At 30.0% G+C, this 20,804-nt stretch overlaps 1 protein-coding gene across 2 annotated transcripts in view; it reads right to left on the reverse strand.

Annotated features, from left to right (window-relative positions):
• Positions 1-20,804, reverse strand: part of LOC113393764 (uncharacterized) — a 145,828-nt gene that overhangs the window by 102,826 nt on the left and 22,198 nt on the right. Inside the window, exon 1 of one of the 2 annotated variants that reach the window (XM_026630809.2) lies at positions 4,543-4,756. The exons of the other annotated variant lie outside the window; for it this stretch is intronic. The gene's annotated coding sequence lies outside the window, so the exon portion shown is untranslated. Of the gene's footprint in view, positions 1-4,542; positions 4,757-20,804 lie in introns of those variants that run through there. 2 annotated transcript variants of the gene reach the window in all.

Genomic DNA, 20,804 nt, shown 5'->3' on the forward strand with positions numbered 1-20,804 from the left:
TAAGTACATTTCTCCATCAAGAAACCTATTTCATATAAGAAATAATATGACACATCATTTCAAAAAGAGATTAAATACCATGTTTAATACGTGCAAATGTTTATTTGACTAAAAGCGTATCAAACGTTTTAAGTAGGTATTATTCGAAATGATTTAGAAGCGGTCGCTCATAAAACTTGTGCTGTAAAGAAGCTATAATTCAAATTTTAAATATATTTTTAATATTGATTTTGAATTATAAATTATTGTTATGATATTGTACCTAAGTTTAGCGTTTTACTAATATGCAGTAGTTATTGTATTATATCGTTAAACTTTGTTCAAAACTTAATTCGTACTGTCACGGTTGCGCCAGGATTTCGCAACCGACAACTGATATTCGCGCAGGCAACTCAGATTCAGCAATATGTAACATACATTATGTTGCTTGATATTTTATATGCCTCTTAAAGTTACAGTGCAATACTAACAGCATACTACTTTTGTAGTTATATTTATTACTTAAAGTAGCTACTCATTTATTAAATTATTTTTTCTTAGTATATATTATATTATAAGCGATTCAAATGAATACTTTATCTTTAAAAATATTATAAGAACCGGGGCTTAGACAAATACTGTCGAATGATTAATATATTATGTATGTATATTAGAATATTAATTAATGACATCGTTTCTTTTTTTATAAAATTAATTGAATGATATATACCCAAGATTGCTAGATTATTAAACATGAGCGCTACAAAAATTAAGAAAAATATTTTAATAACAATTCGTAGGTGCATAGCATAACTTTATACATAGTATTATATTGCTTTTAATTGAGCAATACGTCAATCAAACCACGCAAATCAAACGTGCAAAATAAATTGCTCAAACAAGTGCATACTGCATTTTAGATAATTTGGAAAATCGTCTGAAAGTACCGGATACTGCACCGTTTACTATCGTACGTATTTAGATCTTAACGTTTGGGAATTAGATTCAATTTCGTTCGTCAACAATCACTCACGAATCGGAAAATAGATAATAGTTCTGTTGTAAAATATACCCATTAAATCATGTTCTTCCGACGGCCTTAAGACTCGGAAATGTGTGGAACAATGCTGCCTGCATCTCTACATGCTCAAAATATGTTAATTATTATTAAGTTAAAACGGAATCCCTATGGTTTTGTTTAAAAAATAATTATTATAAAAATAAAATGCAATTATTTTTATTAAAAATATTGTAAAATATGTTATATAATTTATTGCAATCTTTAAATTAATTTCACTATTTCGTAACGTGTATTTAAGCGAGAATGACAAATGTAAATATTACAAGTCCGAAAAAGGCGAATCTGGTTGGAGATGTGTATATACTCGTTATAATATAAAGACGTGGGTTCTTCGTAACTATCAATAGCGTATGTCTGTTTCACATGCGTTGGTTATTGCCAAACAACCTGCTAACATGTTATTGTCGACGATGACAATGCTTCGCGTTATTTAGTTAAACGGGTCATTAGCTTTCCTTTGTCAAATATCAAATTGTATCGAATTATAGAAACGTACGATTCTCGACTTTGTGCGATTGTAATAAAGGATTACGCAGCTACTGGACGGGATTGTTTTTATGTTAATTTCTATTCTTTTATACAAAGGTGACGCGTGATGAAATTTTATAGATGGGCGTGGAGCGTGAGACTTTCGACGGAACCGCTAACAGAATGCTTAGTGTCTGTTACAGTAAACGGGAATTTAAATCGAACTACATGTGTTATTTAATTACAAGTTAAATGTAAATTCAAGTTACATTTAAATTCGAAAACAAAATTATTTTTATTCTGTTAGATTATATCAATAGTTACAGTATTGCCCGTGGACTTTCGATAATTACCAGAACTAACTAAGTAGGTACACAGTATATTTCGGAATAATGTGCGCCGGCAAAGTCAATATTTTTTTACGGAAGAGCATAATCTTATGCAACGAATGAGGAAGGTATATCATATCTATCGAGAAGAACCAGAAGAAGATGCTTTTATATTCTATACTAATATAGTAAATAGAAAAGTAACTATGGTTGTCTGTTACTCTATCATGGCTAAAACACTAAATCCATTTTGGTCAAATTTGGTACGAAGCAAGCTTAAACTTTAAAGGACGTATATAGGCTATTTTTTCACCCATTCAGGGGCTTATGTTGGGGATAAAAGGTTGTATACAAGTTGAAGTATCTTCGTCGCAAACTGAATTCGAAGTTTAGTATTCAGCCAGTTATTAATATTTGATATGATATTTGCCTCAAATAAAACTTTTTCCATAAAAAGATAGACAACATATATTATATTTCTTAATTATGCATTCAAATAAAAAAAACGAGTTTGCGTGTTAGTCCAAGGCTCAACATATTATATTTGTATTTCAAAATCGATATAACACATTTGGTAACTCCACGTGATTATATCATCTGGTAAATATAAAACTCGTCAATATTAAACTCGCTTTTAAAATTACAGTCATGAACCGGTTTATCTATTATCACGTTTGTGTATAATTTATTTTCCATGAATTTTCTTTTCTAGTTTAAGTTATAGTATACATAATAAGTAGAATACCTTACAGTGTGTTAACAGGCCACCGCTAGGCAGAGGTCTCCGTGCATATTATCGAGTATGTTGGATGTTCCACAACATTGCGAAGCGAAATGATTTTATTTCTAAATATTCGTTTCAAAATAAAATAATGTATTATACATATACAAAATAATAATAATAAATTTTGAATTCGGAATGTAAAAATCATATATTCTACCTTTTTTCCTTAAAATTCACGTAACAAATTAAATTCGTTGAGAACTTCGTTGACGTAATGATTTATTAATTAAAACAAAGTGTCTTTCGCGCTAAAATGTTAATTAATCAAGAGATTTTAGATCAATATCTCTCCTGTTAATTTATCCATTATTCTTATCGATCCAATTACTTGATTTTAACTTTTATATCATTGTATTGGGAGGTATTTAAAATTTAACGATGAACAGTTATATCAATGAGGTAGCAGCCAATCAAATGTCATAATCACACCTTTAATAATACTAATAATTGAGTGTAATTTTAATTTTAAGTTAATATTAAGTTATAAAAAATGCAAAGAGATTCAATACTATGAATTCTATTGTTTTTTTCATACGCATATATTCTTAGAAGTGTCCGTAAGCCGTAAATGAACGATTTAAAAAATGTAGTGTGAATTCTATATTATTAAACATGTAGGTACAAACGTATTGCGATAGATCTAATAAAGATAAAATATTTTAACTCAGCCTTATATGTACTTGTACATTTTTGATTGAAATAGTATGTTAATAGAACCTCCGTATTGATAAGATAAAATATATAAGACACCAATCAAGTACCTACTAACATTAAGGATAGCAATCAAATATATTTAAATCAATTTACAAATTACGAGATACTTTATGTATGAAAAAACTAAGTTACGCTTGCTTTTTTTTATCATATTTCATACTGGACTTAATGTTTCGTGACCTTGATTTATAATATCAACTTTTATACCAGCTGTACTCGTACTTTCTCGGTGACTGCAAGAGTTGCAATATAATTTCAAAATGCAGTAACGACTTTAGGCAACAAGAGTTTCAACAAATTTCGCTCCCATATAATGATAAGGAAGTTATTTCGAACTTAGCCGATATAATATTTCGATAAAAAAACTACATTTTAATCAACATATTGATATATTTCTAGGATTGGTTATGAGTGTTATCATTATGATTAAAAGTATTGTGATGAGATGCACTCTTTATTTTAAAGGCAAAATTTATATTAAAAATGTGTCATGTTTGTATTTGTAACAATAAATAGTTTAAATTTTCATAAAAGAGTGACAGACTTTCGTGAGCTTCTTTGACTCTATATTTCAAACTAGTGATTGAATTAATCACGATACAATCCCTAGTTCGAAACCATTTTTTTTTAGTAAAGTAGCTTCATAATTGAAAAAAAAAAATTCAACTTCAAAATAAATAAAAATTTGTTTGCGAGCTTTAATCTCATTAATTCAAGGTCAATAAATATCCATTAAAGAAAATGGTCAATAATTTTACATTAAATATCTATTGATATTTCTTTTATCAATACAAGTACAGCTTAAACGTAACATAATCATACAATGTTACTGAAACAGTTCTGATCGCTCCGTTGTAAAGACATCAACGCGTACGTGACGCTCGTTGAAATCTTTCGTTGGGTGTAATATAATAAAATATATTTATGAACATTTATTATTTAAAAGTCAAGCAATTAAAAATGAACTCAAACGGAATGATGAGTATTTTTTTCCTAATTAACATGCAATTTTTTAAATTAATAAACATTTATACAAATACAGTTCCGTATAAATTTTTATATTCCACACGCACGTCTAATCGCTGCAAGTACTCGTACTTATCAAAAAAACACCTTTCGTCACCAACTTCCGTGTATTGAAATTGTGTAACAACCAATTATAAATAAGAAAATAATCTAAAACTCACTTGCAAAATTGGTGAAAGTGGTGAAAATATATTTGTACGCGTTCAACGTCACAATTGCTGGCACAAAACACTGATATGCACTGTCATACACGCGTTCTATTTTTGAAAATTAGCGCTTATATGGGGCGGCTGATATCGCGCTTTAGTGTGGCGCGCGCATTGGCGGTGGGCGCACGGGGCGACGGGCGGCGAGAGACTGCGCGCGAGTACGCTCCCACCGTCCGAAATACTAATCACCTTGCTGTTGACGATTGAGGTGCATGACTTGAGAAATGGCGGATTTCGCTATGACAATTTCTTCTTAAAGATTGTACTTTGAAAGAATTAATATTAGCAGACAGTAGTAGTATTAGTAATATTACTTTTCTTTTAATATTGAACATATCACCCCAAACTGTAATATACGATATTTTATGTCCATTTCAACCAAAACGCAGTTAATTAAATAAAAATTTGAGCGTGAAATATTAAATTATACGCAATATGATTGTAAATAAAGCGATATTTAGCTTGATTTTCGAACTTAAAATGTACTCTATAAGAAATAAAGGTTTTTGCTTCTGACCCGCATGCACGGACAACAAATATTAAAATTCACGTATATATATAAATTACATATATATATTAATAATAACGATTTACCACATTTCGTTTGGAAACAACTTTTCGTAAAACAAATCCGTTATAATGTTCTGCCCGTATTATGTTAATATGTGTATGCGTTGACGAATCTTATAACTTGGACCATCAACGTGAAGGTAACACACGGATCTAAATGACGATTGTCATTTCTCTCACATCTATAAGGTCACTAATAAATATCACCCATCTCTGCTTGACGTCACGCAGAACACCTCATTCGGGTCACTGTCAATATTTCGTTCTTTTCCGCTAATCCTTGAAATATTTAACAGATGTAATTCGTATTAAATAACAAGGTTATGCGGACAGAAGCCGAACTCGAATACTAAAATGAAAGTTATTCTTATTAACACAAGCGACCCGCCCCGGCTTGCACGGGTGCAATTTATACAGTACAGATAGGTATATCATATAGCACTAGGCAATAATTTAGCTATGAAAAAAAATATAGAATAGGATCACAAGTTCCGGAGATTACTCCCTATATACAAACGAAATAAATATCTCTTTATAATATTAATATGGACATTATATAAACAAATATAAAAAATAAGGAATAAGCTCCAAATAACTTCTCTAAACTTCTTTTCCTCCAACAATCGGATAATTATAGGCAAAGTTAATTCAATTATATATTTCGAATTTTGTTAATTAAAATTCTTATATTATTTTTGAGAAATCATACTATTCTTAAGAGAACTTTACAGATTTATGATTCAAACTATACTAGTTTCCAAGCAAGGAATAAGTGGAGGAAATCAAAGACAATAGTGATCTGGGCTCATAGCTTTTGGTATCGACGGTATAAGGATCGGTATCCTAAAAGTAAGACAATCGGGGAAACATAGGTGTGTTTCACAAAACAAGCAATAATTTATAATATCATTGTTAGGAGCCTGATTCATCGTCTCAGCCTACAACTTACTAAACACAATTAGAGGTACAAAATTATTATTTAGTCTTAAATGGTACATCAGGTCGTAGGACGAGCTTTGATGTTGATTTAGGATGACTGAACATCGACGACTTCTATCAAAAAATTCTGATTAAAAAAAAAATAGTAGCAATACCCCAAAATAATTAAGGCATTACTAAAATTCCTAGTTACACTATTTTAAAGCCTATCACTTGTGTTAGGCTTAGCGACTTTAGCGACTTTTTACATCGCAAGCGGCCCGTAATGGATTGCGCTATTAATGCTTCATTTAAAAACTTTTTTTTAAATAAGATCAGTTAAATAAACAATAACATAGCATTATCAAGCCTAACATTTGCTTACAGATGGTTTTGATGTTGTAGGTTTGTAACAGTTACATACTCGTAACTCAATAATTACCTCATAGTTATCCTAAGCATGTATAAGGAAATTATAAAAGTTTAATATTCAAATAAATATTAGGAAATATGTTTCAATAGAGGTTACTTTTTATTTTTTTTAAATGTATCAAAATCACAATTGAAAATTAATATATTTTATTCAATATTATTTTGATTTTAATATAAATTTATTAAGTTTTAAACGCGTTATGATTGACGAATGCACGCGGCCTTACACTGTATCATCGCTATGACATTCGGCATTGGCCCCGATTGTAGTGGATTCGATATTCGGTTACGACACGCGGGTGACGAACTTGGTAACATTACACGAATATTTTATGAACATCGTTTGACTTTTAATTTCAAAACATTTACATATTTCGTGTTATTTGGTCTTAAAAACGTTAAATGATGTAATTCTATAAAACCATGTTATAACATCTACATCTTAACCGATGATTGGCAGGCAAGCACCACTGAATTTTCATGTTCTTAATTTATGTTTATAATTCATCTCGTGCTCGACGGTGAAAGAAAACATAGTGAGGAGACCTGCATGTGTCTAATTTAATGTCAAAATAAAAAACGAAATTCTGCCACATGTGTATCCACCAACCCATATTAGAGAAGCGTGGTGGAATATGCTCCAAACCTTCTACTTAAAGGGAGAGGAGGCCCTAGGCAAGCAGTGGGAAATTTACAGGCTGTAAATGTAATACTGCAAATAATGTTGTTGTTTAATTAAAAATAAAAAGTATATAAATTGAAAGCATTTATTAGATGTTTTTCTTAGTGAATATTATACGCAAATTAAGATAATTTTGTACTTATATTTTAGTAATATCTAAAGAAGATAGCTATTATAAAGGTTTTATAGAATACTATTGCATGATACTACATATATTTTAAGATAATCAGCAACAAAGACGTTTCTAAAATTAATCAGATGTTTGAAACTGGTTAAAAAATTCAGTTGCAAGATTTGATCAATACTTTTGACACATGTTACGTTAAATAAACAGCTTGCAACTTATACATACATTAATTTTGTGACAAATGTTCATTCATTCATTCATTCATTATACAACAGATAGTTAAAAGAACAGCTACAATCCTGAATGTCTAATTGTCTATATGCATAAACACTATTTAGTGAGAGATCACTCTAAATTGTTGATGCTATCAATAATAGATTATAAATATACCACCAATAGACAACAATAATGAATAAATAATTCATTAATGTATTTTATGTCATTTGTGAACTGTAGAGATCTCTTCCTACTACACCATTCATAATTTGGTTCCTACGATTAGTCGAGACGTGAACAAACATTTTCAAATACATTGAAAGTTGTAATTCAAATCAACATAAATGTATTTTATAAATACGCATGAATAATTACACTAGTAATCATGGATTTTTTGTTGTAAATTTAGATATATCTTAATAGTTAATAAGCACTTATAGCTTGAAAATCATAACAGCTAAAATGCAACGCCCATATATTTAAATCTTTGGCAAAATGAAAGGTCAAATCAAAGTCTGACATTTGTAAATAAGATAATGGGTTGATATTATGAATTATATTTTCTTGCTAGTTAGCTCATATTACAAAGACTTTTTATTAATGTTTGATTTAATCACCACAGACAATTAGATTTTCAATCTTTATAAACAATTAAAAATTATGGCACGTGCAAATTATGACCCATAAAAATAATCGATGGTGTACAAGATTCGAGAACCAAAACCAGTGACGAGATTGACGTCCAATAGTTTCCTTCAAGTAGTCTGTCAACTAATGATTCGTAATTACTACACAAAAAAACAAATCACTAAGATCGTAAGATGAAATGAGAATACGTGATTATGAACAGATACATTATAAATATCTGACGTTGTTAATAAGCACCTCATATTCAGAAACCTTCAAAATAAAAATATACTTTATTCAAGTAAACTTTTACAAGTCATTTACAGAACTACATATATTAAAAGTAAAGCTACGACCGGTTCGGAATGTAGACTCTACCGAGAAGAACCGCAAAGAAACTCAGTAGTTCCTCTATATATAATATATTATGTTAGTGAAATACAATTATATAATATATCATGCCGGAAAGTCAGCAAGTATTTCCTTAGAGAGTACAAAAAGCCGTTGTCCCCCCTGATCTTCTTCAGATCGTGTTGGAATCACTCCACGGGACTATTACAGCGAGGCGAAAGACTACATTTATGTTTACGAGCATGTTTACGCAATGTAATACATGCACAAATGGATAATCTTAGATTGGCCACTGTTGCAGTTTTTCTGTCGATTCGGTTTATCGTGTAGAGCTCTCATAGATCCAAACAAATATTATATTATTTATTTAGTAATTACCGTCCCTTTAATAGTGCAAGTTATGCTGTTGTTTCTACATTTAACGAAGGTATAATTATCTCTTCAAGAGAAGCTACGGCGGCTCAAAGGCTGAGGTAATGAGATAATTTGTGATATACAGATCTACTCTTAAGCTGTACGATTATCTTTTTTAACTATAATTATGAACGTAAGGTCATAATTTGAATACCAATATAATATGTAAATATTTTTGTTGATATTCGAATCAAGTACAGCTATATAATTTTGTTCGTTTTATAGTTATAAAAATATTTTTTATGTAAATAGTAATTGTAATGTACGTATGTTGATGATCGTTTAACTTCTAAATAAGTTGACCAATTAAAAAAATATGCATATTTTTTTTCGTCAAGAACAAATCTATGGTTCTGTACTTGTAATAACAAATTTTAAATTCATAAAAGTACTTATTGGTTTAGCGTTGAATGATAATATTACAATATCTGGATTTGATAGTTGGCGTGTTACGTGTAGCGATAAGAACATTTATTTTTCTTTTTATTTTCAATGTGTGTGTGTGTCAACATTATTTTCTCTCATTTGATTTCATTCGAGTTTTTATATTGTATTGACTGTCGATATACAGTCATCATTATTGTGTTAGAAAAAGGCATGTAATCGATTTTAACATATCTTTAATAATAAAAAATCAACTTGTTTTACAAATCGTAATATCACAATACGAAATTAATATCATTAACACAATTATACAATCGGACCATGAGAGAGAGACCAAAAAGTCACAAAATTAGCTGATAATAACCAAAATTCCTTGACTCATGGTTTAATTATTTTTATTTCATCGTGGACTTTATAAATTAAATAATGTTGTGTCTTCTTCTTTCAAATGCCAAATACGTGTGAAAGAAAGAGCGAAACATAAGTTTATAAGTTATTATTTAGTTAAAAAAAAAAACAACAATCACATAGTCACAAAACTAAATCTAACAAATCATCAAGACTGATTAATTATCTGTGTCACAGCTAAATAAAGAAATATTGGTATTTTTGCTATAAAAGATACTTCTTTTTTCACAATTCGAATTTAACAAAGTATGATATTTCAAACGGAATATGATGTAATTTATAATTTCCGCACATACAATTAAATAGTGATGTAAGTTAATAAATATGAAACATAATAATACTTAATTAAAAAGTATAATTGTAAAAACTCCCCGTAAGTGAATTTAGGCATATTTAAATGTGCAAACTTATATTTTTCATAGAACACTTGTTTTTTTTTTAATTATGGCAATGGCATATAAAGCATAAATATTAACATTAAATAGCATGACGGTTTCACCAGTAGTTCATGTATTAATAAAAATCCTTCTTTAAAATATCTTTTATAATTGATTATTGCGCTATTCTATAACGGAAGCAAATAATGTGATTAATAATATCTAAAACAAAAGAAATATACTTTTATTATTTCGTGTTAATTTGTATGAGAAATAAATGCTTTAATTTTATAGCTGTATATTCCTTCACTAATGTTATATAAAAAAATGGTCATAATTTTTGATAAGATTAAATATAAAGAAAATATAATAGATAATTCTAGTTGATCATTAGTATTTATAATTTTTAGGCAAAGAAAAAACTCAGAAGTCCTGTATGCAGTTTCATTTGTCTGGTTGGAAGAGTAAGTGAGCCAGTGTATATGTGTCACCAGTCATAACGTCTTAGATCTGATCGTTAGAAACGATTTCATATTGTAGGGATGTTGATCAATTACATATCAGTTAATCCTATTTATTCGTTTGTTTCCTTTAAATATAAATAAAAAAAAAATTATAGATTATATGTATATTAAAAAAGTACAAATTTCAATCATGCAAAACAATGCTTTGTAACATTTATTACAATAACGAACGGTATTTCGTAAAAAAAAAACCGTTTTTTCCCTAAACTCGATCCATTTGACAAATATTGCAAATACATACACAACAAGATCACCTTCACGGTTCATTCCCATCTGACGTCGATGTTTCGGTTTTTTGTGCTCAGTTTAGGTATATGCAAATTTCACAGTCGACAACTATAGTAACATTAATTAGGGCTCTACGATAAAATAGAGTAAAGTGAATTTTATTAACACCAGTTTTGCGTGTGAAAAAGAACAGGTTCGCGATATGAAAAAGTATCAGATTATTTTTATCCGGCTTTAAACGGCAACGAATCTTCTGTTTGTTATTAGGAATACATTTATATAAATGTTTGTATGGCTAAAAACGTTTAAACAAAAAAAAAACGCTCCTTAAACTGCGTTAATCCGCGCTAGACATTGACTGAAAAGGAAATCGTACCTGTATGATCACAAAAAAAAACAACAGATGTTCTAAATACAGAAATATAGCATAATAATAATAAGTACATTTTTGTTTGTAATCTATACAGGACATTAAAACGTCACAATGTTTAAAAGAAGGGGCAAAACCCAGCAGATATTAACGATGACGTGTCTGGTAAAATTTGCTTCTATTATTTCTCTTATTAGCAAGTAATACGAGTCATCATAACTTGTGAGTTGACCTTGGGTTCATTAATAAAGACTCGTCATAGTAAAGGTTGGTTAACAATATTTGATTGGGAATTATTTTATTGATGACACATAAACCTACATGGTCTTTTTTATTTAAGACATAACATTATTTTCCATAATATTTTGTTTGCAACAAGAAGTTAGTACAAGCTTCTAGAAATTTCTCAATATGTATTCTTGAATTTTACGATTTTAATCAATCTGCTAGATTTAATTAACCTGATTTCTATTATTCAAATTATTAATGTTCCTCGTAATTTCTTCCTTTACCGTTCGAGATAAGTTAAAGTTAAGATAACACTTTAAATAATTATCTTGAACCAGTAACTCCTTGGGCACCGACCATGCCATCGGGGTCATCTCGGCCGTATTCTGGCGCCATCTACTTAAGTATCAAGTGAATGCGCTCGCCGCGTCCAGATAGATTGATATACACGAGATTAGGTGTTTAAATAGCAAATTAAAAAATATTATACAAAATAAACACTTATGTGCTATTAACTTTTACAATTATTATTGAGTTCGAACATATCACGAAATAAATGCAAAAGATAATGAGTAAGATATCATTATATGCCTCCGGCACTGCACGATAGTCTTGCGTTCATAGACGATGTAAAACTGTATAGATACGTGCCTCATTGGTCTAGTGACTAGTATATGAGGCTACAGAACTTGCGGTACTGGGTAATATTCCCAGGTCATAGCATTAAAAATATATTCGGTTTTTCAATCAAGTAAACCCAATTAACATCCGATGTTTGGAAGCGACTCGTTTTTTTCCAGTTGTATGGAATTGCCGAATCATCGGATTATTTATTATAACGAAAGAAAATATAGTGCACCTGTATAATGGCTTTCACAGTCGCCTAGTCTCCTTTTGATAATCGTCTCTAGAATCTGTCAGGTCAGGTATCAACAATGTTCATTTAATGCTATCAAACGAACATGTCGACCTTAACTGAACATTGCTGGCTTAAATCCATCCATGCGTTCATTTCTGTTTGAATTATATTCATTTTAAATTAATCTTGTACTTGGTGGCGAAGGAAAACATCGTCAGGAAATAAGTATGTTTTTATATGATATAGTTCCAAAAAATTGTTACATTTTGTTTCCTTATATATTTTATAAATAATTTCAAGTATATCTGTTTACCTATTGACACTTTAAACGTTCTCACTGTTCAAATAAACTCAAAAGCAACATTTTTGGCTTATGTTTAATTTCCTCTTATTCTGCAAATGCGGGGTCCCTTTTAAGGCGGTTATGGGAGGTCGTCGACCTTAACTTAGACACATTTTCCTTTTGCGAACGTGTGATGTCATCTTATATACAAAAGACACGTTTCGCGTTTAATTTTTAATTACTATTCTACATATGGCGCTTAAAATATTAAAAATGAATATTTTAGTTTTTGTGTATTATGCAATGGTTTGAGTGTTGCCGCTTTTGGAACTTAATGGATTTTGATGGTACTTATTTTTTTATTCTACGTCTAGGTATGCTATCACGGCTTGAGCCTAACAAGTTTAGAGGTTTATATCATGTTTAAAATGTGCAAAACTAGCGATGTTCCAGGAGATGATGTAACGAGTGTGTTACAAAATGTGCCATGCATAAAATATAATGTTTACTCCAGTTTGAATATATACAGCACTAATACTAACTTTAAACATAATATCTTTTTAATTATAACGCAATTATATTAGTTTAAAAACTTATCATTATACAATTGCGCGCATTCATATAAAATAACATGACATGGCAAAGTTTAATATTCAAAATGTTTCATTCGAAACATTGATACATTTACATCGATATGCAAACATTTTAATCGAGGTAGGTTTTTAATACGCACGCACAATACACATACATTAAAAATATTAAAATATTTTAAATATTGGCAATTTATTACACTCGCCTGATGTATTATCGCGACCTGGGTACATTTAAAAACCTATTACTCTTAACACGATACTGAAATGATTATTTTATTAAAGAACATAAATCGATTAAACAATTCATTCGATTACAAATAAAAATCTCAGTCGATTGCAGTGAATCGATATTTCGTTATTAACATTTTGGCTGCTTTGCGATACCGCGTGTTCGTTCGCAATGTTAATTGCTTGATTTGTATTACTTGATAATATTCGTTTTATATTTTTGTTATTAAATAATAAGAATTTTTAATAAAGGAAGCAGTTATAGTTGTTAAAGTAGGATAAAATACGTGAATATAATTTAAATAATATATTTTCTATAAAAGGATGAATAGCTTATAAATGTGTTTACTTGAAGTAAATTTTATATAAAAAAGGAACAATTATAATTAAGCATAGATATTAAAAGTTTTCAGCTATATTTTAATAAAAATAGTTTATACATTTATTAAATTAAATTAAATATACAGATTTTTTGGGATCGAATATTTTTTTATTGATTAATATATTTTCTTATAAAAAATCATAAGATCCTGATATATTATATTTATGTGAATATAAATATAAATCATGAGCAAAGCCTGAAGCAAAGGGCTTTAGGCCTTATTCATGATAAGTAAATCGTCAGAAGAGCAAATGCGTTATTGGTAATTTTCTTTCGCCGAATAAAGAGGGATGACATGATTTTTTAAATAAATAATATTATACTTACATTTGAATTCTTTAAAATTTTAAAAGCTCCTTTTCGGCAATTTTTTTATTTTTTTTAAATTGTAGTAGGGTTGTCATTAGTGCAGGTGAAATGACTAAGGTAAGAAAAAAGACGGCAAAACAAAATACAAATTAGATTAAAAGCATTTGTTGACACACGCTGACAATTTAACACGAGTGAACAATGCGCCATCGTGTGTTAACAGATTCGGAAATTTTAAATTTTACTAACATTTCACAAAGAACTTTATATTCTGTTGAATTACCTTTATTATCGATTTTTTTTGTTTATTGGCAACCCTTAAATACATAACCAAACAAACTACAAACAAGTTCGAAGAAATGCGAAAGTTAGCCGAAAAGAAAGCTCGTGCGATATTCAATATATTAACTTAATATAAATATTTATTAGTGACAACCTCGGATTTATTAGTTCGAAACTTCCTCGAGTCTCACGATATAATTAAGAGTTTTATTATTGAGATTATAAAAATTAATCGCATGAATCATTGCTAACCATAACGAAATTATAGTTACCTCCACTCTCTCTTAACTCAGACACTCTTCGTCTTATAATATAATTTATAAAAAATTAAACCGACTACAAAATTAGAAACAGCTAGTGAACTAAAAACTACTAGACCGATTTTTATTATTTTAATGAAACTTACACTGTTCCCTAAGTTGAAGTGTACCTAACTTAGATTTAATGATCATCTCAATACGACTTTCAGTTTTCGAGAAATTCGTGGACAAACATACACTTACGAAATTAAGAACACGTGCTTGGAAACCTAAATGGATCATCATACTCAAATATAATTAAATTCTAACAATGTTATATACATACACGTCGAACTGATAACTTCCTTTTTTAGAAGTCGGTTAAAAATATGCTAACTGTAATACTTGCTAACATAGTATTGTGCGTTATTTGTTTAATTCAATTTAAATATTGAGTAATTTAAATGGAATGATTATTGATAATGATAATATGAGAATTAAATAAATAATTTTATATATGTTTTGATATGAGTTAAGAAATATATACCAGGTAAGTATTCCGTCTTCTAGTTGTAATATGACAATTGAATTAAGCTCTGAACTGTCCTCGCCCTTTAAAGAAATGATCTTCCGTGTAATCAATACGTCACTTATCAAAAACATCGTAGCCGTTCCATTAATAATTATTATTATACAAAATTATGTTCTTTTTTTAAATTAAACACAAAAAGTGTCATGTAATGTGTTTGTTCAAGCCGGGTTTGGGTTTAAAAAAACTTTTTTCATTTCACTGTATATTGGTTGCGTTCTAAATACCAGTGACAGTGTTATAAATAAGGAACGTTTGGGAGTATAGTGCAAAAAATATGATGACTTAATATTATGAGAAAGTATGTAGCTTAAACCGCCACGATGAACCGATTTAGACGACAATTGAGATGTTGATAGTTTTAGTTCTGTGGGAGGAGATAGGTATTTTTTTATTCCACCCTTGAAGTGGTAAAATGGGTTTGTTGTGTGCTATAAATTTTATAAATTTTGCACGGATAACGTCGCGAGTTTAACTAATATTAAATAAATTGCAAATCGTCAGATTCGTGTATTTTTATATTACATAATCAGCCTGTAAATTTCCCACTGCTGGGCTAAGGCCTCCTCTCCCGTTGAGGAGAAGGTATGGAGCATATTCCACCACGCTGCTCCATTGCGGGTTGGTGGAATACACATGTGGCAGAATTTCGTTGAAATTAGACACATGCAAGTTTCCTCACGATGTTTTCCTTCACCGCCGAGCACGAGATGAATTATAAACAAATTAAGCACATGAAAATTCAGTGGTGCCTGCCTGGGTTTGAACCCGAAATCATCGGTTAAGATGCACGCGTTCTAACCACTGGGCCATCTCGGCTCTATATTTTTATATTACCGCATATATATACCTAAGTATATATTGACACGGTTCATTTTTCCGGTAACGTTACAGTCGAAGATGTAATCAATGTAACTCAAATAAAGCCATATCATCTACGACTAAAGACACTTAACAGTCTTACACTGCATGACATACTTTATGACAACATCTAAGAATTGAATCTGGCATTGGAATTTTGCAGATGCATGCAATTAGTATATGTTAATAATATAATAGCATATATACATATATCACAAAAGTATATAGCGGAACACACTTTAATCAGTTATACAATACCTTACAAGATTTCCGATATTTTAATATACGATTATATTTAAAGCTTAAAATATTGGATTGTTGTTTCATTAAATTTTCGTTTAATAAAGAAATGTATTTTATAATAGATTGCAATCTTATATCCTTATAAGACACATTTTCATAAATTTTTATTTAATATCAATTTACTTCTAGCGAAGCTAACACACCATGTGTTGTAGCGAGTACGTCGCATGCAATAAAATACGCGTGTAAATCTTCTTGTAACGATTAGTCAAATCAACACTTAATAATTAAGTTATAATAAAAATTTTAATGCTAATTAAATTGTCAGTAAAAAAATCATTTAACAATATTCATTATTAATTTCGAGCATTTTACATTTATTCAACAAAACGTAATATTTTTGATATAATCTATTTATAAGCAATGGATAAACACAAAAAATATACAGCTCGTGAAATATTTAAAAAGAAAACTGTATGTTATGTCCATGCATCAGTTACGCAAAGAGGACATCATTGTATGCTTAACGGTTCATTGTTCAGTTAATGTACGAGACAAATAATTCTTTTTGGCGGCAAAACGTGGGAGGTGTATTTTTAAGCTGTGGCAATTTTAATGAATTTATTTTGAACCGTAATACAAAGATATACAGATGATAATGCTTTGATTAAGCTTGTATTTTGTAGCGTGACATTCGATTACGTGTTACACCGTAAGCTATCTCGCAGGCGTTTTACAGTTATTACATAGGTGTACGATTAATAATAAAATAAAATCGAGTTTTCCCAATGCGCATTCACTCTCGAAAAAAAATACCTAAATTTGAAAATTATCATAAGGAAGTTATGATAATTTAGATGTTTAATTGAGCACTATTATTTTTGTAATATCTTTACAAAAACCTTTAAAATAAACACCATTTAAATTTCTCATTGATAGACTGACATCATACACTACGCCCTCCATCCCAGTCCCTACAAAATACATATTGGAGCTTATTCAATAACATTGGAGCACATGTCCAATCGGTCAACATGGCATAGCTAATTTTCAAACGACACGTACAAATTTCATCACGATGTTTTTTTGAACATCGAGCACGAGATAAATTAAAAACACATATTTAAATTGAACTGGCAACCTTCAGTTAAGATTCCCTTGGCTCTGAGCTAGAGATTTGGCCAGACTTTACCTGAGTTAGGTTTATTAGTAACAATTCTCAATCAATTAAACGGCATTTGTTTTAATTTTACAATTTATCGAAAGATTTTATATAATATTATCGAAAGATATTAATACGTGAAGCAAAAACTTTGTAACTGTTTTACGAAAATTATGCGAACGGAGGAATATGAAATTTAAACTACCATACATTTAACACACACATTTACTATACTCGAGCAATCAAAAGTTATTGTAAATAGTTGCTTGCGTAGTACGTGCGCACTTCACACTGTCAATGACAACACCTCATGTCAAATTTAAAATCAATGACGTTTTTTATGACATTTGTTTTTTTTTTATTTTTCAATAATGACAAAGTATCGTTCTGTTGAGCCTCATTCCATTCATTTCCTATTTGTCAAATCATTTCATTAATATTTTTGTTATCAATTAATAACGGTTGAATTTCGACCAATGAGAGAGCACTAATCAAACTATAATTGGGTGTTATATCAATGCTCAGATAAAATATAATGATATTTGAGATACTCAACCAGCTTTAATTCCTGTAAAAACATCTGAAGATTATACTATTACGCACGTAATATCTCATGGTCCCGTAACCAATGTCGGTCAGAAGAACTGTGCCATGCCACCCGCAGCTCGATATACGATACAAGACTTCTCGTAAATTCTTGTTCAATGTAAAGATGTTCCACTCATTCAAAGAAGTAGTGAAGCTATTACTATAGAGATCATACAAACATTTTTTTTTAAATTAAGACGTGTCCTTTTATTCTAGTTATGTTTAATGTAATCGCTACTTTAAGTAACGTTAACAGTTTAATTACTCGTTATCAGTTATCTTTTATAGTTACAACTTTTTTTACAAATTCTTAAGTATGATATTCCCAAAGTTCAATTCTTTATATTTAAAAGAAATCTTTGTGTGTATATGTTTGTGTGCGTATCTTCGTAAATATTTCTTTTATCTAGCATATCTTGAGTACCAATTACTGTTTCCAAATTTATTTTAATGGACGCGTCATTAAATTCAATTAAATTCTTTAGTATTCGATATTTCGATATCGAACAGTTCCATACAGCATAAGTGCTTAAAAACAAACAAACTCCAGCGCTTTGAGATATTCGGTCAGCACAAGTCAAAGTAATTAAACAATGGCATGTTGTTATCAACAACTATAACAGACATCGTTAAAAAACGCTTACGCATTCAATAAACTCACGTATTTATCGATTAACGACGATAAAAAAAAAGTTACTTAACATTCTATTAACAGTTGAAAGTAATTTCAAAGATGAATGAATTAATATCTCATTTAGTTTTATAATTAAGATTCGTTCCGACAGAAATAGTGTCTATAATTATAATAATACCGCGACAAACTTTATCTACGCCTATCACGGCAGCTATCGTTCAGAGAGATTTAACCTTTCGGAACAGACAAAACGCATTGCGAGTTTTAAATATTCTGCTATTGCATATATCTTTGATCACTGCAACTTAAATTATATTATTAATATGACTAACCTTAAGTGACACTTAAGCCCAACTGATCTATATAGTGTTTGTCATAATTTTCCTCACAAACGTTACAAAAGCGACTGGATCTGCAATTTCCTCTTAAACTACGTTGAAACAATTACATCGCGAAACAAACAAAAAATTTACTATATTTTAGCTAAGCATACTTTAAATTTGAAAATTAGTGTTTATATTATAAAAACGAATAAACAAAACTAATATATTATTATTAAAATCTAATTAAACGCTGTTCACTGGAACGTTAGCTTTATACGAGCGAATAATGTCGAGGACGGACGATAGCACCCAAAATAACTACCTTATTCTGATATATTTTCAGTTCCAATAATTCAAGGAAGTTAAGCGTGTAGTATGCACATGGACACGTATGTGTTATACACACACAAATTTATGCCTTCAGCATTCTTTGCGTAGATATTGCATATGCAAATGCAGTTTTATGAATATCCGTAACGTTTTGTCATTCCCCGGGGTAACAAAACAACTTTTACTATATTGCTAGAAATTATTATTTATATCTACAGTTAAATAATCACAAACACATGCGAACACACTCACACAAGTTGATACACATGCAGCACCGTTACACTTTTAATATGTACGATATTATATGGATATTCCTTAAATGTGAACTTGTGGAGATGTGAATACTTCCCGTCCTGACATGTGTTATCCAAACTTGGTCTCGTACCAGTCAGCAGATGTCTCGTCTCGGGGTTATCAAGCAATGGAACGCAAAATACTTATCAGACTGATAGACTGCATCGGTAATACTACATTGCGCTTCACTTACATCACTGACGTCTTCTGGAAACGTCTATCACATGACAAATACTCTTTGGGTGAAATTAGGAACTCATGTAGTGTGATGACAAGTCAAATAGAAGACGATCCTGAAGTACGGTCGGACGATGGTAAGGGGTAAACCAGACTACGTGACGATAGATTGGTTATCGTGAATGGTAGAATGAGATAAGGGACGACTTTATCTAGCAGGGATAGTTTGTGCTAATAAGTCATAATACAGCACTTACACACATACATACAAACTAGACTACGTGATGAAAGATCATCCTTTGCTGAAGACCTTGAAAGGTTGAATGAGATAAAGGATATATTTGACCAGCAGTAAATTAAAGTCAATTAAAATTCATAATATTATATGTTCATCAATAACTCATCTTAATACATCACTTTGTAGACGAAGGTGAACTTGTTTAATAAACGTTTAAATAATCTCAGATTGTAATTTATTCAGCAATGTCCCATCACGAACATTGATACTAATCCATTAAAAGTAATAACGAAACATTTCTAGATTTTCTCAACAAAATTCCTACTCGAAAAGGCTAATGTTTTCAGAGAAATTACCTAACACGTACAGCCTACTAACCTCGAGTTCGCTTTATTAGGTAAGTCGAGTAACAGTCGGACATAAAACTGATGAAAAAAGAAGGTGAAGACTGACAACACGACATAGCTCTGATTTATTACCTAAATATTTAACCTCTTTACTTAATAAGATTATATAATTCCTTGTGAAGATGTTCCATGAATAGTTTTTTTTTTTTAACAATTGAAGTGTTCTACCTATAAGCGTATTCTGGAATGGAATGTTTAAGTTTAGCTGTTTTTTAATGTAAGAAAAATAATATTATTAGAAAATAGTCGCTTAAATCAATAATAACAATTTGTATAGTAAGTGTTCATTGACTGATTGTGTTCTGATTTTAATGATTCTGTAATTTCAATACCTAAG

The sequence above is a fragment of the Vanessa tameamea genome, chromosome 2 (genome assembly GCF_037043105.1).
Source record: "Vanessa tameamea isolate UH-Manoa-2023 chromosome 2, ilVanTame1 primary haplotype, whole genome shotgun sequence".
Lineage (NCBI taxonomy): Eukaryota > Metazoa > Arthropoda > Insecta > Lepidoptera > Nymphalidae > Vanessa > Vanessa tameamea.